This window comes from Bombina bombina, chromosome 7 (genome assembly GCF_027579735.1).
Source record: "Bombina bombina isolate aBomBom1 chromosome 7, aBomBom1.pri, whole genome shotgun sequence".
In the NCBI taxonomy this organism is placed as follows: domain Eukaryota; kingdom Metazoa; phylum Chordata; class Amphibia; order Anura; family Bombinatoridae; genus Bombina; species Bombina bombina.
The window spans coordinates 99,339,118-99,366,699 of NC_069505.1; positions in this window are offsets into that span (position 1 = coordinate 99,339,118).

Here is a 27,582-nt window from a genome sequence, read left to right on the forward strand (position 1 = left end):
TGTCTGAATAATCATGTGGGGGTTACTTAAAGGGATATGAAACACAATTATTTTCTTTCATGATTCAGATAGAACATGCAATTTTAAGCAACTTTCCAATTTACTTATATTATCTAATTTGCTTCATTCTCTTGGTATCCTTTGTTGAAAAGCATATCTACATAGGCTCAGGAGCTTGGATCTAGCTGCTGATTGGTGACTGAACTTTTATGCCCATTTTCATTAGCTTACAAATGTGTTCAGCTAGCTCCCAGGAGTGCATTGCTGCTTCTTCAATGAAAGATACCAAGAGAATGAATCAAAATTAATAACAGAAGTGAATTGGAAATGTTATTAAAAATGTACATCATGAAAGGAAAATCTTGGGTTGCATGTCCCTTTAACAAGGTTTTTTTTAAATGGGATTGAGTATAAGGGTGTTTGCAGTGTTGGGGGGGTTGTGTAGGGGGGGGGAGATCATTGTGAATGAGCAATAATAAACTGATCACTGCTAATTGTGCAAAGCAGAGCACAAAGCAGTGTGCTGAACACAACGAAGTGCGACTTAGAATCTCGTCCACTGTGTTAGACTCCTACAAACGAGTCAAACATATAGATTAACTCCCGTTCGGGAGCCATTGCAGCTATTGAGCCAATAAGGAGCAGTATACACATGTATCCACCAATCACTGACCATGTCCTGCTTACACAAATATGCATGTGCTATCTTTGGCACCATGTATACCAAACATATTATATAGGAGCATATTTTAACCCTTTATAAAAAGAGCGGGCAGTGCAGGTAAGAGATCTAGGGATGAATCCCACTGGAATACTCTACACATGCTCTATATCAATATACTGCTAGAAATTTTCTCTCTATCAAATGCAAACTGTGGCAAAAAGAGGCTGCACTGCTGGGGGCACTATCCTTAAAGGGATAGTAAACCCACATTTGTTCTTTCATGATTCACATATAGCAGGTAATTTTAAGCAACTTTCTAATTTACTCCTATTATCAACTTTGTTCTATAGCTATCCTAAAATGGGCCGGCTCCAAAGCTTTTATTCCTGCTTTTTCAAACAATTTTGCTCCAGGTTATTCATTTACTGTCACCTGCATGGTAATAATAATAATAATAATAAAAAAAAGCCAATCAGCATCATCACTTTACAATGATCTTATGGGCTTTAAAGGGACAGGAAACCCCAAAATTTGCTTTCATGATCTGGATAGAGCATACAATTTTAAATAACTTTCCAATTTACTTCTATTATCAAATTTGCTTCATTATCATGTTATCCTTTGCTGAAGGAACAACATTGCACTACTGGCAGCTATCTGAACACATCTAGTTAGCCAATCACAAGAGACAACTGTGTGCAGGCACCAATCAGCAGCAAGGTCCCATTAGTCCCATATTCTTTTTCAACAACGGATACCAAGAGAAGGAAGCACATTTGAAAATAGAAATGAATGTAAAAGTGACTTAAAATGACATGCTCTATCTGAATCATTCAAGTTTATTTTGGACTTTCCTATCCCTTTAAGCATAATCTCGTGGGATTTCACTGAATCTTGAGAGATTTCATAGTAAACTTTCGTAAACTGAGTGCAAATAAAGGGCATTTGTAAAAACTGCAAACCATTCTGAGGGGGGTCACATTTTTTTTTCATCTACCGCAAAAAACAACCAAAAAACAAAACAAAAACAGCTTTCTATTTCATTAGGTGACTGCCTTTTACTACAAAATTAATTCTTGGAAAGACTTCCCTTTACATATTTATTATAGTTTACCATCTGCCTCATTACCATACACATTTAAATAAAATATCAAATATTAGCATTGATTTTATTAAATTAAGTCAAAATCCCAAATGGGTTTTTACTATCTTTGGCACAAACTCATTTCCAGGCTTTGTACATTTTGCTAAATAGCCTTTTGCTGCCATGTTCATATATATATATATAAAATAACATTTCCGGAGGATATTATAGGTACAAAATATGAGTCCTCGTCCAGCAATCATCTTTCATATTAATCAGAGAGGGGAATCAAGCACACAGCCAAGCCTAATTCAATTTGGCCTTGTGACTGCACCAGCTGTTCACATCTGCACTGCTTTGGGTTAGTGTTCAGCTCCAGATGTTCATCCTGTCTTAATAAGAGCTACAGTTGCTGTTCCTCACAATGAACAAAAGAATTAGAATTTAGTGGGTTGGCTGGTGGTATTAGGAAAGATGGGTTCTATTGAAGATACAAACCATAATTATCTATTATTAATTAACTTAATGGCAGCAAAACGAATGAAGTAATAATATGCATCTGTTATGGATAAATAACATACATTGCCATGGAAAGCTGTATTTATTTGTTTATTTATTTGGGTCTTTACTCTCAATTTGTAAAATAAAGCAATGATAGACAGTATAAAGAACAGTTATTTGCAGCATAAAAAGTAAAGAGTATATAGAACAACATGTAGCATTATAGGAAAAGGAATATGAAGCAGAGCAGGGAATTAGTTATACAATCCAGTTATAGTGAGTGACATAATGAGTTATAGGGAGCAGCTATATAGAACAATAGAGGGAGTTAAAGGGACACTAAACCCATTTTTTTTCTCTTTCATGTTTCAGATAGAGCATGCGATTTTAAGCAACTTTCTAATTTACTCCAATTATTAGAACCTGGGTTATCCTTGCTTATTGGTGGATAAATGTAATCCTCCAATAAGCAAGGACTATCCATGGTGCTGAACCTAAAATGGGCTGGCTGCTAAGATTTACATTCCTGCTTTTAAATTAAAGATAGCAAGAGAACGAAGAAAAATTGATAATAGGAGTAAATTAGAACATTGCTTAAAATTTCATGCTCTATCTGAATCATGAAAGAAAAAATTTGGGTTCAGTGTCCCTTTAAAGAAAGAAGTTAATCAATCTAAAAGGATTGATATTCGAAATGGTACAAGGCAAGGTTGCCCCTTATCGCCACTTTTATTTGCTCTATGCATAGAGCCTCTGGCAGCGGTGATTCGCTTAACCCCAGAGGTACACAGAGTTTTGTTAGGTAACGAAGAATTTAAAATTTCTTTATTTGCTGATGACATCCTTCTTACCCTGACCAGACCGATGGAATCCCTACCCCACTTATATCGTATTTTACAAGATTATGCTGACATTTCAGGGTATAAGGTCAATCAGGAAAAATGTGAGGCGCTGGCCATTGCCCTCCCTGCCCATACCAAAAAGACCATTGAAGTTAATTTCTCGTTTGAATGGGCTAAAGGGGCAATTAAATACCTGGGGGTCAAATTGTCAGGCGATATCTCAGACCGTTATAAACTAAACTATATTCCTCTGTACAAGATAATCAGAAAGGAGGTTAAAAATTGGAAAGCTGGAGGTTTCTCTTGGTACGGCCGAATGTCGGCGGTCAAGATGAACGTTCTTCCCAGACTGCTATATTTTTTTAGGAACTTGCCGATCAAGATCCCACTCCTAGAATTAAATAAACTTCAATCGGATCTGATTAGATTTATAAGGGGAAACAAAAAAGCCAGAATACCCTCACAAGTATTAATGCAACATAAACAACTGGGAGGAGTGGGGATACCAAATTTGCTCAATTATTATCAAGCAGCGAGGCTAGCACAGACTACCTTAATGAGCAAAAAACAAAAAGAATTGATTTGGGTGAGGGTGGAGACTTTAATGGCAGGATATAAACACTCAGAGGATATCCTATGGGAACACCCGAAAGACATACTTAAATTGACTGACGTCTCGAAAATAACAGGAGAGATGATGTCAATGTGGCACTCGCTATCCGACAAACTAAAGCTCCTACCATCTGACTCATTAGTGAGACCATTAAGGACACTGATGGGCCCAGACTTTCAGAGACTAATTAGTAAATGGGAAAATAAGGGGCTCTATAGACTAGCAGATTTTCTCCATAAAGGGAAATTAGCCACTCACCAACAAATACAGGAAAAAATATTGCCAGATAAACTACACTGGTTCCTATATCTACAGATCGCATCCACCATAAATGGGGTCCTGCCCAAACTTCCCAGACAACACTTAACGACACTAGAAAAACTGTGTAGTGCCAACTCACGCCATAGAGGTTTAATCTCTACCCTATACATAACTCTGCAGACAGCCAAACACACTTCTAAATCTCCCCTAATGGTGAAGAGGGAAAGAGATATTAATAAAACATATTCCAAGGAGGAATGGGAGGAAATCTTTCAGGGTTCGGGTAGGGGTATGATCAGCGCAGATCTGAAAGAAAATTGCATTAAGACTGTTTTTAGGTGGTACCTTACTCCAATGGTTACATCACACTATACTCAAGCTAGCAACAGAAACTGTTACAGAGGCTGCGAAGAGGCAGGAACATATATCCATATGTGGTGGGAATGCCCTAGGGTACAACAATTATGGGTTAAACTATCTAAGTTGCTGAGCGAGGTGCTTTCAGAAAACAACTCCCTGACCGCGGCTCAAGCTTTATTAAACGAACATATAAAACCCTTCAACTCAGCCACGAACACATTCATACACATTCTATGCACAGCTACTAGGATATGTGTGGCGCGTTATTGGAAGGTAGGGACACCCACATGGGGAGAGGTTATGGAGAAGATTAAGACAATATACAAACTATCTGAAACAGCCTCATTCATTCAAGCTAACCACGAACAATTCTTAAAGATCTGGAATTATTGGATTTTAAGCGGACACTAACCTGACATAGAAAGGGAAAATAGACACAGTACCGATTTAGAACTAAGGTAGAATCTACACTGTAGAGGGGGTTGGGAAATGACAATTGACTGCAGATAACTATAATGGTGCAGGAGAGGTGGGGCTCTCTCCCCGGATCGTCGACAGGCGAAATGATGAGGCAGGCAAGTTGAGGTTTGGAAACACAATGAGTGAGAGGGGGGGGGGTTGTTTACTGTTTATTGTTCACTGTTATTGTAGTTTATTGAAGGGGAGGATTGGGTGGAAAGTTTTAAGAAAATACAATAAAGCGGCATGGAGGGAAAGGGGATGCCACGGAAAACTTTCATGTCCTCTGGTAACGATCTGCTGCACTCCCTAATCCATGGTGCTATTAATAAACGTATGAATAATCACACAGACTGTTGGAATTCAATGGGCTACATGTACAATCATCATCTACCCTATTAGCAGACCTTGCTACTTTCAATCTCTGATTATGGAAACATAATAACTGTTATAGACTCTTAACTGATGGACACATATCAGAAAAGGAAAATAGAGATGATGATATTTGTTAGACAAATGTATGATGTGTGACATACTCTGTATATGTTTTGTAATAAAAATTATTTCAACTAAAGAAAGAAGTTATATGAAGTAATAGGAGGAGTTAAAGAGAGCAGATATATAAGGGCCAATAGCAGGAGTTATAGGGGCAGTTATATGTAGGAGCTTAATGGAGAAATAGGAGTTATAAGAAGCGTTTATATTGTGCAATTGGAGAAATTATAGAGAGCTGTTATATTGGGCAATTGGAGAATTTATATGAAGTAGTTATATGGAACAAAAGGAGAAGTTATATATAGGGAGTGGTTATATGGATAAGTTATATGGAGCAATAAGAGGAGGTATAGGGAGGTGTTATATGGAGCAATAAGAGGAGTTATCAGGAGCAGTTATATGAAGTAATAAGAGGAGTTATCGGGAGGTGTTATATGAAGTAATAAGAGGAGTTATCGGGAGCTGTTATATGAAGTAATAAGAGGAGTTATCGGGAGGTGTTATATGAAGTAATAAGAGGAGTTATCGGGAGCTGTTATATGAAGTAATAAGAGGAGTTATCGGGAGGTGTTATATGAAGTAATAAGAGGAGTTATCAGGAGCAGTTATATGAAGTAATAAGAGGAGTTATCAGGAGCAGTTATATGAAGTAATAAGAGGAGTTATCGGGAGGTGTTATATGAAGTAATAAGAGGAGTTATCGGGAGCTGTTATATGAAGTAATAAGAGGAGTTATCGGGAGGTGTTATATGAAGTAATAAGAGGAGTTATCAGGAGCAGTTATATGAAGTAATAAGAGGAGTTATCGGGAGGTGTTATATGAAGTAATAAGAGGAGTTATCGGGAGCTGTTATATGAAGTAATAAGAGGAGTTATCGGGAGCTGTTATATGAAGTAATAAGAGGAGTTATCGGGAGGTGTTATATGAAGTAATAAGAGGAGTTATCGGGAGGTGTTATATGAAGTAATAAGAGGAGTTATCGGGAGGTGTTATATGAAGTAATAAGAGGAGTTATCAGGAGCAGTTATATGAAGTAATAAGAGGAGTTATCAGGAGCAGTTATATGAAGTAATAAGAGGAGTTATCAGGAGCAGTTATATGAAGTAATAAGAGGAGTTATCAGGAGCAGTTATATGAAGTAATAAGAGGAGTTATCAGGAGCAGTTATATGAAGTAATAAGAGGAGTTATCGGGAGGTGTTATATGAAGTAATAAGAGGAGTTATCGGGAACTGCTATAGGATGAGTTATAGGGAGAAGTTATTTGAAGCAGCAGGAGGAGTTATAGGGAGCTATAATATGGAGAAATAGGAAGAGTTATAATGAGCAGTTGTGGGGGTAATAGCAATTAAAATGGAGAGACAGTAGTAATACAGAATGCTGGACAAATAAGGATAGTAACATAGTAGATGAGGTTGAAAAAAGACAGTAGTCCATCGAGTTCAACCTATACCAGCGGCCCCCATTTCAGTTTGCACTTTGTTACTCATGTTTTAAACGCAAGTTACTGATCAAGACAACAAACACAATGCAGTCTCTGAGCGATTTTGACCTCAGTGCCTTTCTTCCACCTACATCCCACCCTTTTACGCTATTCCACCACAAAATGTTTTGTGCATTGCCAAAGTCAGCTGCTGTTTGCGGTTTCCATAGGATAGTCAGAAGTGTCACTGCTTCCGTGCCTCACCTTATAAGCTCTAGAGCGCGTCCCCCCCTGCCTCACACTTTGAAAACCACTGACCTATACAAATCTTAATAAAGCTTCAGTTGATTTTAAATTAATCCAATTAAAAAGGTGACCCATTTAAAATCAGCAATCATATCCCTGAATTCTGTTTCCAGTCAAAAATTTACCTAAACCATTTTTAAATATATCTAAGGTTGTAGAATTTACTTTCTCCCTAGTTAATGAGTTCAACAATTTGATTGCTCTTACAGTGAAAACATTTATGATGCTAGACATTAAATCTTGTCACCTCTCAAGCACCTTTTTTCTAGAGAAAATAGACCCAGTTTGGTTAACCTCTTATCATAGCTTATTTCCATGCCTCTTATTAGTTCTGTGGCCCTTCTCTGAACTTTTTGTAAATCTGCAGTGTATTTTCTAGAGATTAGTCCCCAGCACTGCACTCCATACTCAAAGTAAGGTCTTACCAGGGATTTATATAGTGACAGAATTATGCTTTCCTCCCTTGCATTAAAGGGACATTCAACACCAGAATTTTTGTTGTTTAAAAAGATAGATAATCCATTTATTACTAATTTCCCAGTTTTGCATAACCAACACTGTTATAATAATACATGTTTTACCTCTGTGATTACCTTGTATTTAAGTCTCTGCAAACTGCCCCCTTATTTCAGTTCTTTTGAGACTTGCATTTTAGCCAATCAGTGCTCACTCCTCAGAAAATTCACGTGCGTAAGCTCATTGTTATCTATATGAAATACATTAACTATCGCCCTCTAGTGGTGAAAAACAAGTCAGATTAGAGGCGGCCTTCAAGGTCTAAGAAATTAGCATATGAACCTCCTAGGTTTAGCTTTCAACTAGGAATACCAAGAGAACAAAGCAAAATTGGTGATAAAAGTAAATTGAAAGTGGTTTAAAATTACATGCCCTATTTTAATCATGAAAGTTTTGGACATGACTGTCCCTTTAATGCCTCTCAATACATGCTACTATTTTATTAGCCTTAGAAGCTATTGTCCTGCATTGTGCACCCATCTTTAGCTTGTTATCTATAAGTACTCCCAAATCCATTGCCTCCTCTGTTTTGCTAAATCTACTCCAATTTAAATATAAGGTTGCCTGCTTATTTTTACTTCTAAAATGTAAAACCTTATATTTTCCAGTATTAAATCTCATTTTCCATTTACCTGCCCATTCTTCTAATTTTTGTAAAGCAATTTTATCCTGCACTGACCTAATGAGGCCTACTTATCAAGCCATCAACTATGCTGCATTTGCCGGCACCAATACGCTCGCCTAACATCGCGGCCGCGGACCTGAATACGCTCTCCTTATTTATAAAAAAAGCTGTCAAAAAGCCGTGCACCAAGTACGGGGCGATGAGCAGCGGACTGTTGTTAACTAACAGTCATCGATCTCGCTGCTATTTGGCTTTTTCCCAACTTTATTTATACCCTGTCACTAAACACTGCCCCTATACTAAAATGTTTAACCCCTATCCCACCGCTCCCGGACCCCACTGCAACTAAATAAAGTTATTAACCCCTATCCTGACGCTCCAGGACCCCGCCGCAACTAAATAAAGTTATTAACCCCTATGCCACCGCTCCCGGAGCCCACCGCAACTAAATAAATTTATAAACCCCTATTCCACTGCTCCCCAAGTCCACCGCAACTAAATAAACGTATTAACCCCTAAACCGCCACTCCTGGAGCCCTCTGAAACTAAATAAATGTATTAACCCCTAAACCCCTGGCCTCCCACATCACTACCACTTACTAAACCTATTAACCCCTAAACCGCCAGCCCCCCCACATCGCCATAAACTAAATTAACCTATTAACCCCTGAACCTAACAACCCGCTAACTTTACATTAAATATTAACTCATCCCTATCTTATAATAAATTTAAACTTTCCTTTAGAATTAAAATAAACTATTTTAAACTATTAATTAACCTATACTATTATACTAAAATTACATTAAACTATATTAAACTAATAATTAACTACCCTAACTATTATACTAAAATTACATTAAACTATATTAAACTATTAATTAACCTACCCTATTATACTAAAATTACATTAAACTATTAATTAACCTACTCTATTACACTAAATTTACATTAAACTATATTAAACTACTAATTAACCTATCCTAACTATTATCCTAAAATTACATTAAACTACAAATTAAATTAACTATATTACATTTCTAAAAACCTAACCCTACTCAAATTATTTAAATCTACAATAAAAAAAATTACTAAGTTACAAAAAAAATAAACAATAAGTTACACAAAATAAAAAATTAATTATCAAATATTTAAACTAATTACACCTAATCTAATAGCCCTATCAAAATAAAAAAGCCCCCCCAAATAAAAAAACACCCTAGCCTACAATTAACTACCAATGGCCCTTAAAAGGGCTTTTTGCGGGGCATTGCCCTAGAGAAATCAGCTTTTTTACCTGTAAATAAAAATACAAACAACCCCCCAACAGTAAAACCCACCACCCACATAACCAAACCCCCCAAGTAAAATCCTATCTAAAAAACCTAAGCTCCCCATTGCCCTGAAAAGGGCATTTGTATGGGCACCCACCCAATAAACCCTTAAAAAAACCTAACACTAACCCCGAAAATCCACTTACAGTTTTTGAAGACCCGACATCCATCCTCAACGAAGCGGCAGAAGTCCTCAGTGAAGTCTTCATCCAAGCGGGCCGAAGTCTTCATTCAGACGGCATCTTCTATCTTCATCCATCTGGCGCGGAGCGGCTCCATCTTCAAGACATCCGGCGCGGAGCATCCTCTTCTGACGACGTCTTCTGAACAATGAAGTTTCCCTTTAAATGACGTCATCCAAGATGGCGTACCTTACATTCCGATTGGCTGATAGAATTCTATCAGCCAATAGGAATTAAGGTTGAAAAAATCCTATTGGCTGTTGCAATCAGCCAATAGGATTGAGCTTTCATCCTATTGGCTGATCCAATGAGCCAATAGGATTGAGCTTGCATTCTATTGGCTATTCCAATCAGCCAATAGAATGCAAGCTCAATCCTATAGGATGAAAGCTCAATCCTATTGGCTGATTGCAACAGCCAATATGATTTTTTCAACCTTAATTCCTATTGGCTGATAGAATTCTATCAGCCAATCGTTATGTAAGGGACGCCATCTTGGATGACATCATTTAAAGGGAAACTTCATTGTTCAGATGACGTCGTCAGAAGAGGATGCTCCGCGCCGGATGTCTTGAAGATGGAGCCACTCCGTGCTGGATGGATGAAGTTAGAAGATGCCGTCTGGATGAAGACTTCTGCCCGGTTGGATGAAGACTTCAGACCGCTTGGATGAAGACTTCTGCCGCTTCATTGAGGATGGATGTCGGGTCTTCAAAAACTGTAAGTGGATCTTCGGGGGTTAGTGTTAGTTATTTTTAAGGGTTTATTGGGCGGGTTTCACTTTTAGATTATTGGTTTGGGCCGAAAAAGAGCTAAATGCCCTTTTAAGGTCAATGCCCATACAAATGCCCTTTTTCAGGGCAATGGGGAGCTTAAGTTTTTTAGATAGGTTTTTATTTGAGGGGGGTTTGGTTGTGTGGGTGGTGGGTTTTACTGTTGGGGGGTATTTGTATTTTTATTTACAGGTAAAAGAGCCATTGGCAGTTTATTGTAGGCTAGGGTTTTTTTTTATTTTGGGGGGGCTTTTTTATTTTGATAGGGCTATTAGATTAGGTATAATTAGTTTAAATATTTGATAATTTATTTTTTATTTTGTGTAACTTAGTGTTTATTTTTTTTGTAACAGTGTTTTTTTATTTTTTGTAACTTAGTAATTTTTTATTGTAGATTTAAATAACTTGAGTAGGGTTAGGTTTTTAGAAATGTAATATAATAATTTAATTTGTAGTTTAATGTAATTTTAGTATAATAGTTAGGGTAGGTTAATTAATAGTTTAATATAGTTTAATGTAATTTTAGTATAATAGTTAGGGTAGGTTAATTAATAGTTTAATATAGTTTAATGTAATTGTAGTATAATAGTTTGGATAAATTAATTATTAGTTTAATATAGTTTAATGTAATTGTAGTATAATAGTTAAGGTAGGTTAATTAGTAGTTTAATATAGTTTATTTTAATTCTAAAGGTAAGTTTAAATTTATTATAAGATAGGGATGAGTTAATATTTAATGTAAAGTTAGCGGGTTGTTAGGTTTAGGGGTTAATAGGTTAATTTAGTTTATGGTGATGTGGGGGGCATGCTGTTTAAGGGTTAATAGGTTTAGTAAGTGGTAGTAATGTGAGAGGCCAGGCGTTTAGGGGTTAATACATTTGTTTAGTTGCCGAGGGGTCTGGGAGCGGCGGTATAGGGGTTAATATATTTATTTAGTTGCGGTGGGGTCCGGGAGTGGCAGGATAGGGGTTAATATATTTATTTAGTTGTGGTGGGCTCCGGGAGCGGTGGGATAGGGGTTAATACATTTATTTAGTTGCGGCGGTGTCCAGGAGAGGCGGGATAGGGGTTAATAACTTTATTTAGGTTGCGGTGGGCTCCAGGAGCAGCGGGATAGGGTCTAATAACATTATGTAGGTGGCAGCGATGTTGGGGCGGCAGATTAGGGGTGTTTAGACTCAGGACTTATGTTAGGGTGTTAGGTGTAAATGTTACTTTTATTCTACCATAGAAATAAATGGGATATCTGGCAGCAGCGAACATAAGCTTTCACTGCTTTCAGACTCCCATTGATTCCTATGGCATCCGCGGCCTCCAGGGTGGCGGATTGAAAACTAGGTACGCTGGTCCGGAATAGTGGCGAGCGTACCTGTTAGAAGTTTGATAACTTGCAAAAGTCTGTAATGACGTAAGCATCAATCTGTGTCGGACTGAGACCGGCGGATTGTATGTTACGTTACAGATTTCAACTTTTGCCGGTCTGTAGGCTTTGATAACTAGGGAGACTCAGGCTCGCCACAATTACGCTGCGGAATTCCAGAGTATTTGCGGTTGACTGCTTGATAAATAGGCCTCATTGACTTTACACAACTTTGTATAAAAAAAAGAGATGTTGCTATTTAATATTTGCTCCAAGTCATTAATAAAAATATTAAAAATTCCAGGACCCAGTACTGATCCTTAGTGGACTCCACTGATTACCTAATTTTAGTATGATCTGTTTACTACTACTCGTTACTCCCTGTCTTTTTATCTAGTTATTTATCCATGAGCTAACATTTTCAGCTATTCCCAGTCCCTTCATTTTGTACATTAATCTCTCATGTGGCACTGTATCAAACGCCTTTGCAAAATCTAAGTATATCACATCAACTGATTCCCCTTTATCTATATTTTTACTCACTTCCTAATAGAATCTGATTAGATTCTTTTACATAATCTATTTCTCCTAAAACCATGCTGATTTGAACTCATCATGTGTTGAATTGTATATTTTTTTAAACACAGTATTAAATATTATCTATTTACCCTCTGTATTTTTATTAGAGAATGCTTGGTCCCAATTTATGTTATTTAAAGATTTCCTTAAATCGTTGATTTTTGCTTTCTTAAAATGAAAAGTTTTAGTTTAAGAAGGCACAAAAGGAGTCCGCCAAAGTGCAGGTAAAGCATATTCTTTTATCAAGGATTTAAAAGTAGTAAGGATGATACAACATCCACCAACATCAACAAGGTAACAGGAAACAGTGTAGCCTGGAAGGGCTTACGCGTTTCAGCTAACAAGCCGTAGTCATAGCCTAACACCCAGGTACAGCTGAAGTCTTTTAAAGGGAACAAATCAAACATGATTGGCTAAAATATTTTAAAGGAATACTAACAAGAATCCTGTGTTTTAACAAGTAATTTGACAATTGATAACAGAAAATTACTATATATATATATACACTATGTTGAAGGTAATTTTATGCACAAATTGTCAAGACATTACTACAAATGATTATTTTTATATATATGCATTATATGAAATATAATTAATAACAATATTAATAGATTCGGAATCAGAGCTGGAAAGAATTATTATTAGGTTTAAATATATGTAAATACGAACATACACAACGTTGTGAATAAATACACACAGGTAAGTCAAACACCAGGCGAAAAGATAAATTTGCACAACATTAAATGTTGCAAAATGGCTATTGCTGTTACTTTTGTAACTATTGAAAAATTCTTGTTTCACCCAGTTTGAAACACCATAGTAAATAAAAACTATATATGTATGTGCGTATACAATATTTAATAGGTTATACATATGAAAAAAAAATAAAAAAAACAATACCAATAAAAAAGAAAAAAAAATTGTCCGAGAAGAGAGAAGGGTAAACATTAGAACAATATAGGATCCCAAATAAAGTCCGTAATACATAGCAACGCTGTGAGCTTGATATATAATGTAAATCCTAACTATGTGTATATGGCTGCTCACATACTATTATTAAGATTATAGGTATCAATAACAATGGTTTTATGAATTCTAGGAGTAATTACTCCCAATAATTAACTAGATCATATTCAGAATTCAAGCCAAATGGCATTCTGGTTTTTAACTTAAATATCCAAAATATCTCTCTCTTTCCAAGTAGACGTTCTCTATCACCCCCTCTCCTGGGTTTGTGAATCTGTTCAATAATGTTCCACCTGAAAGAAGAGAGATGTTTATCATGACAACGTACAAAATGTTGTACAATAGGAGCAGTAGAAGTACCAACATTAATTGATGAAAAATGTTCTCGTATCCGTGAACGAACATCATGTGTCGTTAATCCTACATATTGTAAATTGCACTGTATACATGAGATAGACTACATAGCAGCATGTACAATTTAAACATCCAAAAATTTCAAAAAAATTCCCTTGCAACCATAGACCTGAAACTATTAGTGATAAACACTTTATCGCAGGGCTTACATTTTTTATGTTTACATCGAAACATCCCATTGTGGGCTAACCATGAGCTCTGCCTGTTTGAAATCTGAGGCAATTTCGAAGGAGAGACCATATTTCCTATCAACTTAACACGTCTGTAGGATCATCTGATGCCTTGTTTAACAACATCTACAAGCCTATCATTAGCAGATAATGTGTTGAAGTGCTTGCGTACTATCTTGCAGATCTCATTATACCGCGTACTATAACTCTTAACAAACGTTACCCCTTTATAGGTTTTTATCACTTTTGCAAGAATCCTTCAAAAAGTTTTCTCTTCCTACACTTTCAACCTCCTTTTGAGCTTTGGCTATATCAGCTTTACTATAGACTCTTTCTTTTAATCTTTTAGTTAGCAAACTGGCTTCCAATTGGTATGTGATATTATTGGAACAATTTCGCCTGGTCCTTACAAATTGATCTTTGGCTATGGCATAAGGGACATGCCTAGGAGGGCAGCTCTTTGCATGAAGACACATGTTGCCCGCAATCGGTTTGCGATAGACCTTAAAGCCTACTGTGCCATCTGACTGTCCAACCAATGTCACATCCAAATAATTAATACTTTTATGGTTGAACTCAAAGGTGAACTTTAATCCAACCATATTGCAGTTCAACCAAGTCAAAAATTCTTTGGCCAGTGTCTCTCCCCCATGCCATACCAAAAGCAAATTGTCAATAAATCTTTTGTACTGGGATATATACTGTCTATAGGGGTTGCTATCTGCATAGACTTGGGTGAGCTCCCACCAACCCATGTACAGGTTGGTGTATGAGGGGGCAAATTTCGCCCCCATAGCTGTCCCACGCCTCTGCAGATAGCAAAAACCCTCAAATTCAAAATAATTATGGGTCAACAGAAAAGAGACCACTCGAAGAATAAATGTTTGGAATGGGATATCAAAATCAGAATACCGGGACAAAAAATATTCAACAGCTATTAAACCCTTATCATCAGGTATAGAAGAGTAAAGTGCTGTAACGTTTATGGTTAGCCACCCTGATGTATTATCCCAAATTACTAATCCATACTCTGCATGAGATGCTTTGTGTCTCTCAAGAGAGAATTGGCCAAAGGTTGCAATATCATGTCCATCCACTGGGATAGGGGCTCAAATAAAGAATCAATACCATTGACTATAAGGTCTACCTTGTACATTTACAATGGACTTATGTATTTTAGGTAGATGATGAAACAATGGAACTTTTGGATACTCAACATACAAAAAATCAGAGGTATCCTTATCCAAAAAAAATAAAGAGAGTGGTGTGCACTCAGTACACTCCCATTTACTTCATGTGCTGCTGTTACTGGCCTGATGAAACAGCCCTGGAGTGGCTGAGAAACGCGTCGCTTGATTTTAAAATAAAGAACTTTTTATTATACACTTGCCACTATTTTTTTCCTAATCTGTGGGGGCAGAATTTTTTCGTTTGCTGGATTTTCAATTTTTTTTATTGGGATCCCCTTCATCCTGCTGGCTGGAATTCGCAGTCCACTGGGCGGCTGAGAGGTCCCAGTAACGCTGATATTGCACCTGGTGGTGCTTCGCCTATTGTAAGTGCAACTTTAAAAATTCTATCCTCCTGGTTTAAATGGTACTGGGCTATGTTTTTGTGCCTTTTTCCATCTCCAGGACTCAACCAATAGGCCATCCTAAGAATCATCTGGTTTCGGACCTCTAGCTGGTTGTGATGTGAGCTGGACCACGTATATAGTTCCAGTCTGCTACAATAGCACCATAAGGGTGCGCCTCACTTGTGAGTATATTTCTATCTTGTTGGTCCTGTGTCGTCTGGTGCCCTGACGTTACTAGGCCATGCTTGGCGCCTCTGTTCCTCTTCTCTTTTCCTTATCCAAAAAAACCATTGTGTACCGCATCATCTAATAAGTCAGCCAATTCTCTCTTGAAGGTTTCCGTAGGATCCCCAAGCAAAACGGTATAATTTTCTGTATCAGTAAGCTGTCACAAGGACTCTGAAATATAATCACTTCTATCCAACAGAACAACAGAACCACCTTTGTCGGCAGTACAAACTACCAAATCGTGATTATTTTGAAGCTCACACAGTGCTTTATGCTCTGCTACAGACAAATTAGAAGTGGTTCTAGTGTTCTGCTCCTTAAGAGCCACTAAATCAGTTTCCACTCTACGAAAAAACAACAAAGGACTTCTACTGTGTATCGGATAAAAGATGGATTTCCTTTTAAAAGTTTTAATTTTGCCTTTTTGAGATACAATAGGTTGCCCTTCATTATACAACTCCTGTAAGGACAAAACATCACATGCTTCTTGAAACTTTATGTTATTACACAAACCACCATCACCTGATGGTGATACCTGACCACCAACACTTTCTAGGTTTTCATTATCACGCTCAGAAAAATGTCTACGTAAAGTAACATTGCATATAAACTTGTTAATATCTAAAATGGTCTAAAAAAGATTAAAATTGACCGTTGGCACAAAATTAAGACCATAAAATAGTACTTTTACATGCAACTCAGTGGGATTAAATTTTGAAAGATTTATTACATTGTAGGTTTGTATTTTGAATTTATCCTGTTCCCCCTCAGTTGATATCTGTCTTGAGTGTCCCCTTTCGTGCCCCCCCCCCCTCTGTTGGAATTACCACCGGAAAAACCTGATCTAGTTGAACCCTTATAACACTGTATATGGAAAGTGATGTCAAATGTGACCATGTTAAGATCAAATGTTCTGACTTTTATGTTTGATATTATTTCTATATTGTTTGATAGCACTAAATCCAATTTAGCTTTATTCCTAGTTGCTTCCTCTATTAATTGTGACACACAGTAATCTTTGAGAACATTTAAAAATAAATCTTCCTTAGCTGTATTACTAGTTTCATTGGCCCAGTTTATGTCAGGATAGTTAAAATCTCCCATAATTACATCACTGGTATTATGAGCAGCCTTTCCTATTTGCATTAGTAGTTTAGTTTCTTCCATGTCACTAATCTTGGGGGGCTTGTAGCATGTTCCTAGTAATATTTATTTAGGATTTTTTTCCCCATTCTTTATTTCAACCCACAGTGTCTCTACATTATCCCCTATATCATCATAAATATCTTCCCTTATTGTAGGTTTAAGGTACATGACAATTCCTCCAACCCTTTTATTACTCCTGTCCCTCCTAAATAAAGTATAACCCTCTGAGTTAACTGCCTAGTCATGTGAATCATCCCACCAGGTTTCAGTTATTCTGATATCATAGTCTTCTTCTGCAACTAAGAGCTCCAGCTCCCCAATTTTAATCCCGTCATCCTTCTTGCATTTGCTGCCATATATTTAATTTCCATGTGCTTTCTGCTGCTAATTAGTGCGCTATCCTCCAAACTTTTTAATGTGACATTTCCTAAGTGAACTCTTCTGTCATCCATTCCTTGAGATATTCTAAGTCTGTCATATTCACAGGCTGATCTGTCTGTTCTATTATGTTTGAACTGACCCTCCTCCTCCTTTGCCTAGTTTAAAAGATTCTCTAAGCGTGCTTACCACCCTTTCCCACAACACACCTACACCCATATCATTCAGGTGCTACCAGTCCAGTACTCAAAAAGTCAAATCTCTAATTTTTGCACCATATTTTTAACTATAAATTAACTGCCTTTAGTTCTTTCTGCCTTACTGAGTTAGCACATGGCACTGGTAAAATCTCAAAAAAGTTACCTTGGAGGTCCTTGCTTTAAGCTTGCTAACTAACTCCTTGAAGTCATTTTTCAGGACACTCCATCTCCTGCTGATTCCGTCATTAGTGCCAATATGCAGAATCAGACCCAGATGCCTCTAACAATGTTTCTTTCCGCTCCACAATATGCCTAGCAGAAGCCCCTGGAAGACAGAAAACTGTTCTAGTTAAGGGATGTGGATGACTAATTACCCTTTCAACCGTCCTAAAAATAGAGTCTCCTGCAACCAACATCTGCCTCAGGCCTAGACTTGTATGCCCCTCTTCTATAACTGAAGGACTGCTCACTATAGTAGCCCCTCTTCCATGATTGAAGGACTGCTCACTAAAGTATGCCCCTCTTCCATGACTGAAGGACTGCTCACTATATATATATATATATATATATATATATATATATATATATATATATATATAACTGTATCTCCCCTGACTCCATACAGGTCAAATTATACGTTTCTGGTTACCTGTAAAAAAAAATCCTTAATTACTCGAGAATTATCTTCTTCTTTTTTTTCTTCAGATTAGGGTTGACCATTTGTATAGGAAAACTCTATTTGAAAAGCACAATAGGCTTAATAAGACTTAAATGGACATGGAAGCCAACATTTTTCTTTAATAATTTAGGTAGAACATACAATTTTAAACAGATTTCCAGTTTAGTTCTATTATCAAATTTGCTTAATTCTCTTGGTTTTATTTGTTGAAGGAGCAGCAATGCACTACTGGTTTCTAATGGAACACATGGGTGAGCCAATAACAATCGGTATATACATATGAAGCCACCAATCAGCAGCTAGAGTCTAGGTTCTTTGCTGCTCCTGAGCTATCCTAGAAGGAAGCAAATTAAATAATAGAAGTAAAATAAAAAGTTGTTTAAAATGGTAAAGAAGGAAGCAAATTAAATAATAGAAGTAAATTGAAAAGTTGTTTAAAATGGTATGCTCTGTCTGAATCATGAATGTCAAATTATAACTTTACTGTCCCTTTAACAATGAGCAGTCACAATGCTAAAGAACAAGTTGTTGAAGGGACAAAAAGATTCATAGCAAATTTAAGTATTATTTTTTTAAGAAAACAAATACCACTCTGAAAGATTCTCCCTTCCTCCAGTTAACCCCTAAAATGCTGAGCCATTCTACTCCATTGCACTGAGCTGGTTACATGTCAGCACTGGAATGCAGTGAAATCTAGAATTGAAGCTGGCAGCACCCTTAACTAGAGGGAGGTGGGGATTAATCCCAGTACAATGCTTATAAAATGTATATTGTGGATAATGTCCCTTTAAATATATATTGTTGCTGGCTACCAAAAGTAACAAGTACGTTTTGAGCTTTAACTCATCTAAAAGCTCAGTTTCCCATCACAACCCCCCCCCCCCACCATAATAAATGTGTTCTTTACCATTATGTAGTAAAGTACTATTTATTTTTATTTTTCATTCCAAGACAGTTATGTGTGCATCACAACAAGAATAAACTAAAGCATAGTAATTTGCTATAAAATGCTTCCATTGTTACCAGACAGGGATATCTCCACCAACAATTTTCCTAAATGTTCAGATACAAAAGGGTGGATAAATATACTTTTTCTTTCTACACATGTATTTGTACCTTTACCTTTAAACAGATTAGATTAGAGTGTTTTTGGAAATCCGCAATCCTGCCGAGTTAAATTTCTCAAGGGCATATTTAACTGCTGTTTAAAAAAATCTTACTGAACAGGGGTGCGGGTTGGAATATTACTTTATATTCACAGTAAATAAGCATTATATTAAAAAACATTTGCAGAATATAGACTTTGTTGTGACTTGGTATTTTTAAAGCAGAATACGATTTGGACAAGAGATTGCTTTGTCCACCGTCAAATTCAAAACTTATGGGGAAAAATTGCAGTTCAGACAAGTTAGTATCACCTTATTAACATACTGAGAACAGGAGCTGCCGAGTGAATGTAATTTATGTTTGTAATTATCTATTTCGGCTCGTCAAAAAAGGGCCCTACGCCACCAGTTCTGTAATCAAAGAAATCGCAGAGCGTGCCAAGCTGGGAGATTAGACCTGATTTTATGGGTATAGAGTGCCTGCCAAGATAGAAGGGCCTTTTAAAAAAAAAAAAAAAAAAAAGGAAGAAAAAAAAAAAGTTAAAAAACAAAAAATAAGTTACAGGAGATGCTAGGTACAAACAAATGAAAATGCAGTGAACCGCAAAGAGAAGCTAATTAAAAAAATAAATAAAATAAAACTGTTTAAATTTTTATTATCTTGAAATACAACACAAAAGTATCTGAAACTATAACATATACAGAGTATATGTGAGCTTGAATATTTATTATCCTTTATTGTATACCATATATTTGTAATGACCTGCATACTTTGAAGAACAATCTAATATAATAAAATCTTCTAATTGTTTAGCACATTTGATTTTTAAATAGCCCCCCTCCCATGCTAATCATATATTTAATCCACTGCAGCAACTGAACAAGAGACAACTGGTTGCTGGATGTGTATTCTGCTCTTTATTGGCTCACGAGCTGTAAGTGTATGTCACTCTCAATGGCTGTGTCCAGCTCCGGAGCTATATGCGTACGCCACTCTTTATTGGCTCATACTTGGCGAAGTGCACAGAAACCAGCGTCGCCATTTTTTAAAAAACATATCGCAATTACAAACCTGGCTCAGCACTCAAGTTTACACGCATAGATTCTCCACAGCGTGAGCAGTTTTTACTCCCATAGACTAAAATAGAACTGGCGTCGGCAGTCGTTATCACAAAGGCAGCACATGAACTTAAGCGCGCAGAATCGATGTTTTACGCCACACAAAGGCAGGCGCAGAAACCCTTGCGCACAGTAAAAAAACAGCTTAAGTCTCTAGGCTCAACAAACAACTAACGCATGCCCACTCACATACATTTCAGGTACACATATAAAAATTTTAACCCTTGCATGGCCACTTAATAAATCAAAGCAGTATCTGCACTCTGCAAGTGTGTCAAACAGGTACCAACCAATCACAAACAGCACAACCTCACATCTGCAGCCTTAACACACCTGACAATGTGAAAGAGGGTTAGTGCTTTTTACATGTAAAGGGTTATAAAAAGATAAAAGTTGGAATAAGCAGCAGCATATGAGATCCCCCACCAGGAACCCTTTATCTTTGCTATTTAGCTTTGTAGTCAACCCCCCCCCCCAAAAAAAAAAAAAAAAATATGTTATGGTCTACAACCATATCATAGTTAAGTTCTGTATGAATAGTAATATAATCTAAATTCAGCATCTCCTGCTGTAACATCAGTCTGCAGTGTCACATGAAGCATCACCTGCTGTAACATCAGCTTACAGTGTCACATGAAGCATCACCTGCTGTAACATTAGTCTACAGTGTCACATGAAGGATCAACTGCTGTAACATCAGCCTACAGTGTCACATGTAGCATCACCTGCTGTAACATCAGTCTACAGTGTCACATGTAGCATCACCTGCTGTAACATCAGTCTACAGTGTCACATGTAGCATCACCTGCTGTAACATCAGCCTACAGTGTCACATGAAGCATCACCTGCTGTAACATTAGTCTACAGTGTCACATGAAGCATCACCTGCTGTAACATTAGTCTACAGTGTCACATGAAGCATCACCTGCTGTAACATTAGTCTACAGTGTCACATGAAGCATCACCTGCTGTAACATTAGTCTACAGTGTCACATGAAGGATCAACTGCTGTAACATCAGCCTACAGTGTCACATGTAGCATCACCTGCTGTAACATCAGCCTACAGTGTCACATGTAGCATCACCTGCTGTAACATCAGTCTACAGTGTCACATGTAGCATCACCTGCTGTAACATCAGCCTACAGTGTCACATGAAGCATCACCTGCTGTAACATCAGTCTACAGTGTCACATGAAGCATCACCTGCTGTAACATCAGCCTACAGTGTCACATGAAGCATCACCTGCTGTAACATTAGCCTACAGTGTCACATGAAGCATCACCTGCTGTAACATCAGCCTACAGTGTCACATGAAGCATCACCTGCTGTAACATCAGTCTACAGTGTCACATGAAGCATCACCTGCTGTAACATCAGTCTACAGTGTCACATGAAGCATCACCTGCTGTAACATCAGCCTACAGTGTCACATGAAGCATCACCTGCTGTAACATCAGTCTACAGTGTCACATGAAGCATCACCTGCTGTAACATCAGCCTACAGTGTCACATGAAGCATCACCTGCTGTAACATTAGCCTACAGTGTCACATGAAGCATCACCTGCTGTAACATCAGCCTACAGTGTCACATGAAGCATCACCTGCTGTAAAATTAGCCTACAGTGTCACATGAAACATCACCTGCTGTAACATCAGCCTACAGTGTCACATGAAACATCACCTGCTGTAACATCAGCCTACAGTGTCACATGAAGCATCACCTGCTGTAACATCAGCCTACAGTGTCACATGAAGCATCACCTGCTGTAACATCAGCCTACAGTGTCACATGAAGCATCACCTGCTGTAACATCAGTCTACAGTGTCACATGAAGCATCACCTGCTGTAACATCAGTCTACAGTGTCACATGAAGCATCACCTGCTGTAACATCAGTCTACAGTGTCACATGAAGCATCACCTGCTGTAACATCAGCCTACAGTGTCACATGAAGCATCACCTGCTGTAACATCAGCCTACAGTGTCACATGAAGCATCACCTGCTGTAACATCAGCCTACAGTGTCACATGAAGCATCACCTGCTGTAACATCAGCCTACAGTGTCACATGAAGCATCACCTGCTGTAACATCAGTCTACAGTGTCACATGAAGCATCCTCTGCTGTAACATCAGCCTACAGTGTCACATGAAGCATCTCCTGCTGTAACATCAGCCTACAGTGTCACATGAAGCATCACCTGCTGTAACATCAGCCTACAGTGTCACATGAAGCATCACCTGCTGTAACATCAGTCTACAGTGTCACATGAAGCATCACCTGCTGTAACATTAGCCTACAGTGTCACATGAAGCATCACCTGCTGTAACATCAGTCTACAGTGTCACATGAAGCATCACCTGCTGTAACATCAGTCTACAGTGTCACATGAAGCATCACCTGCTGTAACATCAGCCTACAGTGTCACATGTAGCATCACCTGCTGTAACATCAGCCTACAGTGTCACATGAAGCATCATCTGCTGTAACATCAGCCTACAGTGTCACATGAAGCATCACCTGCTGTAACATCAGCCTACAGTGTCACATGTAGCATCACCTGCTGTAACATCAGCCTACAGTGTCACATGAAGCATCACCTGCTGTAACATCAGTCTACAGTGTCACATGAAGCATCACCTGCTGTAACATCAGCCTACAGTGTCACATGAAGCATCACCTGCTGTAACATCAGTCTACAGTGTCACATAAAGCATCACCTGCTGTAATATCAGTCTACAGTGTCACATGAAGCATCATCTGCTGTAACATCAGCCTACAGTGTCACATGTAGCATCACCTGCTGTAACATCAGCCTACAGTGTCACATGAAGCATCACCTGCTGTAACATCAGCCTACAGTGTCACATGAAGCATCACCTGCTGTAACATCAGTCTACAGTGTCACATGAAGCATCACCTGCTGTAACATCAGCCTACAGTGTCACATGAAGCATCACCTGCTGTAACATCAGCCTACAGTGTCACATGAAGCATCACCTGCTGTAACATCAGCCTACAGTGTCACATGAAGCATCACCTGCTGTAACATCAGTCTACAGTGTCACATGAAGCATCACCTGCTGTAACATCAGCCTACAGTGTCACATGAAGCATCACCTGCTGTAACATCAGTCTACAGTGTCACATGAAGCATCACCTGCTGTAACATCAGCCTACAGTGTCACATGAAGCATCACCTGCTGTAACATTAGTCTACAGTGTCACATGAAGCATCATCTGCTGTAACATCAGCCTACAGTGTCACATGAAGGATCACCTGCTGTAACATCAGTCTACAGTGTCACATGAAGCATCACCTGCTGTAACATTAGTCTACATTGTCACATGAAGCATCACCTGCTGTAACATCAGCCTACAGTGTCACATGAAGGATCACCTGCTGTAACATCAGCCTACAGTGTCACATGAAGCATCACCTGCTGTAACATCAGCCTACAGTGTCACATGAAGCATCACCTGCTGTAACATCAGCCTACAGTGTCACATGAAGCATCTCCTGCTGTAACATCAGCCTACAGTGTCACATGAAGCATCACCTGATGTAACATCAGCCTACAGTGTCACATGAAGCATCATCTGCTGTAACATCAGCCTACAGTGTCACATGAAGCATCACCTGCTGTAACATCAGCCTACAGTGTCACATGTAGCATCACCTGCTGTAACATCAGCCTACAGTGTCACATGAAGCATCACCTGCTGTAACATCAGCCTACAGTGCTATGTACAGAATGTGGTGTGATCATGATACTCTACAGAATGCATGTCCAGCAACTTTACCTCTAAATTCTACAGCAACCTATAGGGCTCCATGTACTAAGCCGTCAATTCATCCGTCATTTTAGACGCGGATAAACTCGCCGTTACTCGCCGCGGGCGAAATGGTGTCTGCTGTCACTATGTACTAATAATCCCCCAATAAATAGACAAGTCTAGCCCGCCGCGAGCAGTGGCGGATTATTGATAAATTTGACGCCTCGCTCGCCGCGACTAAGCTGATGTACTTAACTTTCAGTTGAATTGTCTGGCCAATTATTAACACGTGACATGCAAGGTGTCACGAACATCATAGTAGTCGCGGGAATAGAATTTTGCTCCTATAAAAGTTCAACTTATCTAAACAACTTTATTATTGTTCAAAAATTTTTGAAGAGTGATAACAGAGCGTTATTTTTGTAATATTTATTTACAATTTGGATATGGCTTCATCTGGATCTGATAATATATAAATATTAATATAAAAATAATTATAAAGATTGACAACTATACAATACAAATTTAAAATATAGATTACTCTTTAATTACAGTCGACAAATTTGGCGCAATTTATGTACATGGAAATGAGAGACAAATTAGACGCCAGTTATGCTGTACAATGCTGATATTACTGCCTTTTATATATGTCTAGACTGGCGTCTAGATTGACTTTCCTATTGTTTTGTACCTTGCCCGCCACCTAAAAGGTGGCAAGGCAAAAATAACGAGGTGGGAGCGGAAATTGTAGCGAGCGGACAAATAGATTTTTTAGTACATTCGTTTTTGGCGAGTTGGTGGTCAAATGTGTCTAATTACAGTGAAAAATGGAGAGGTAGCGAGGTTTGGCGGATAAGTACGCTCGCAATTTTAAAGATGCGAGTTTGAACATAGTTGACGACTTTGTACATATCAGTTTGCGAGTTTTGACGCGAGATTTGTTGCGGGTAGCTCACTGACTGCTTAGTACATGGAGCCCATAATGTTGTTATCTGTTAAATAAGAAGGCTGCAACACTCTCAGCCAACCAAACTGTTACAGTGCATGATTAAACTACATAAAAAGAACAGGTTTTTTTACCCTTATTGTCTTCCTCTTTAGTGTTACATGTCCTGATGACATCTCAGATATGATATAGCCCATGTTCTTCTACTTGCCAAACCATATAAGAAGTAGAAAATCGTCAAAGGCTAGAGAGGAGTAACGATGGCACTACTACGGTTGTTGCCCTTCATTCATTTCTATGAGATACAGCCTAGATATGAGGCTAAATCTAAATTATAATATAGGGCAGGTGCTGTACACATATGAGGCAATATGTACAAGGAGAATCAGTGCAAGACTGAGAAAGAGTGTACTTTTGTAGCACTCAACAACCAGTATTCAAATAGATACACAATGGGTAAGAGAAAGAAAGATATATTTAGAGTACGTATCGAGTTTGAGGCATATAAAACTTAACTTTTATTAAAATTAATAACAATAAAATAAATGAAAACAAAACAACTTAAATATTAAAAACACGGTAACAGTACACCTGGGAATTAAGTGCATAAAGGTGAGTGGAGAAAAAAACCCCACTGACAGGGGGTCTAATAGGCTGACAGTCGCGAGCAATGTCACAACAGGACAAAAAATATTTATTATTTATTACAGACACAAGAGCCTCCTGTCAGGCAGTTTATATAATCAGGAAATAGGTCAAAGATAGAGAAATGGGTGCGGGTACTCCCTGAAGGTAATAATACATTGATTGTAGGGTGTATATAGTTAATATATATATCCCTTGATCCGGGTTTATTAAAAAAATAAAAAATAATCCGCTGTTATATAAGTTAAACCGTCAGATTGTTAATTTGTGCTAGGATAGGGGGTAATATTCCCACCTTAGTGATGTCCCCTGGTATTATATATAACACAAATGTGTGCTGTATAAAGTGGCTCAACAATACTTATAAAATTGATGGTGTTTTTCACATAGAGTATTTCTTAGACCTATAATATAGCAGAATCACTTGAAAGCAATTTCAGAACTGTAGTGGTTATAGAATTATTATTGACAGATAAGCGTAATATAATGCAAGCCCTCACTGTCATATAGATCTGCTATTCGTTATTGTCTCATCATAGTCTATAATATTTAAGAGACAATATGCAATAGCTATATCAACAGTTTGAGTAAGTGACAAAATGTGACGCGGGTAATCAGTATGATTCACTTGTGGGAAATGTAGATATCAGCTTTCAGCAATTAATTACTGTAATGGACCCAGGTAGGTGTCTTTATTCTTCCACTACCCATATTGGGTTAGGAAGTGGAAGGCACTAAATAATACAGAGTCTTATTCCCATGTTATTAAATATCTACAGGTTTAAAATGTCACATATGATGGTGTTATACTCTAGTGGAAAAAACCCAAATCCAACATTGGTACAAAAGTTTACTGCGGATTACAGTTTGGGTATAAGAATAGTGAGAAATAGTGAGAAATAAACAGTGCTTGTCAGAACGCAATTATACAACAGTACTGTGTATAGACAGCAGGTCAATATAATTGATTTGTATAATTCATTAATACTGAGTTTTAAATAAAATCCTGCTGGAGTATAAATATATGTACTGTGCTAATGTCAGACTGCAATGGTGGGGAGTCCGAAGTAATATTTATATAATGTCAAGTCCACCCCAATTAGCGTAAATATATGTTTTTGGACTTTTATGCGTTAAATATGCATTATCAAACACAAATGCCAATTGTGGGCTCGCTTCCATTGAGTCGTAATTCAGTTTGCGTGCACTCGCAAACCGATAAATATGCTGTCGGAAGCAATATCGTTTATCGACTGTTTCCAATGGCACGTTATACCTCAATATCGGCAGCCGGACTTCGGCTGCCGAAAAGATCTTCACGTCCCATAGAAAGTAATAGAAGCCGTTAATCGATAAATTATACCAGGTTTCCAATGAAAGCGCTAACCGTTAATACACTGTCGGAGGCTGTCGATACATTGAGAAATATTACACCCAGCTCAACTAGGTGTAAAAGAGGAAAATTGTGCTTTTTGAGACCTATTTTCTATTTAAATTATAAAACTTGCAAATAATGCAAGTGTTTTAATGTAGAAATAAATTGTTATAAGTAATATTTATTGTTGGCTCATGTATAGAAATAGTTGAACTTATATTCTAATAGAAATATCAGTATATATTTAAATATAATAATATATGCAAGAACATATCTACAGAATGCAAACTAGACCTATGCCTAGGGCAGCAATAAATATTACTTATATTTATGAAGTGGTAAATATAATTATATTAGAAAATAATATTTGATTATTAAAAATATGGATAAGTGTTTCTTTATTTTTCTTGAGAGGTGATCACCGGTAAGGAGCACGGACGTTAAACGTAAATTCTATAGCGTAAGGTTGGGTTACCT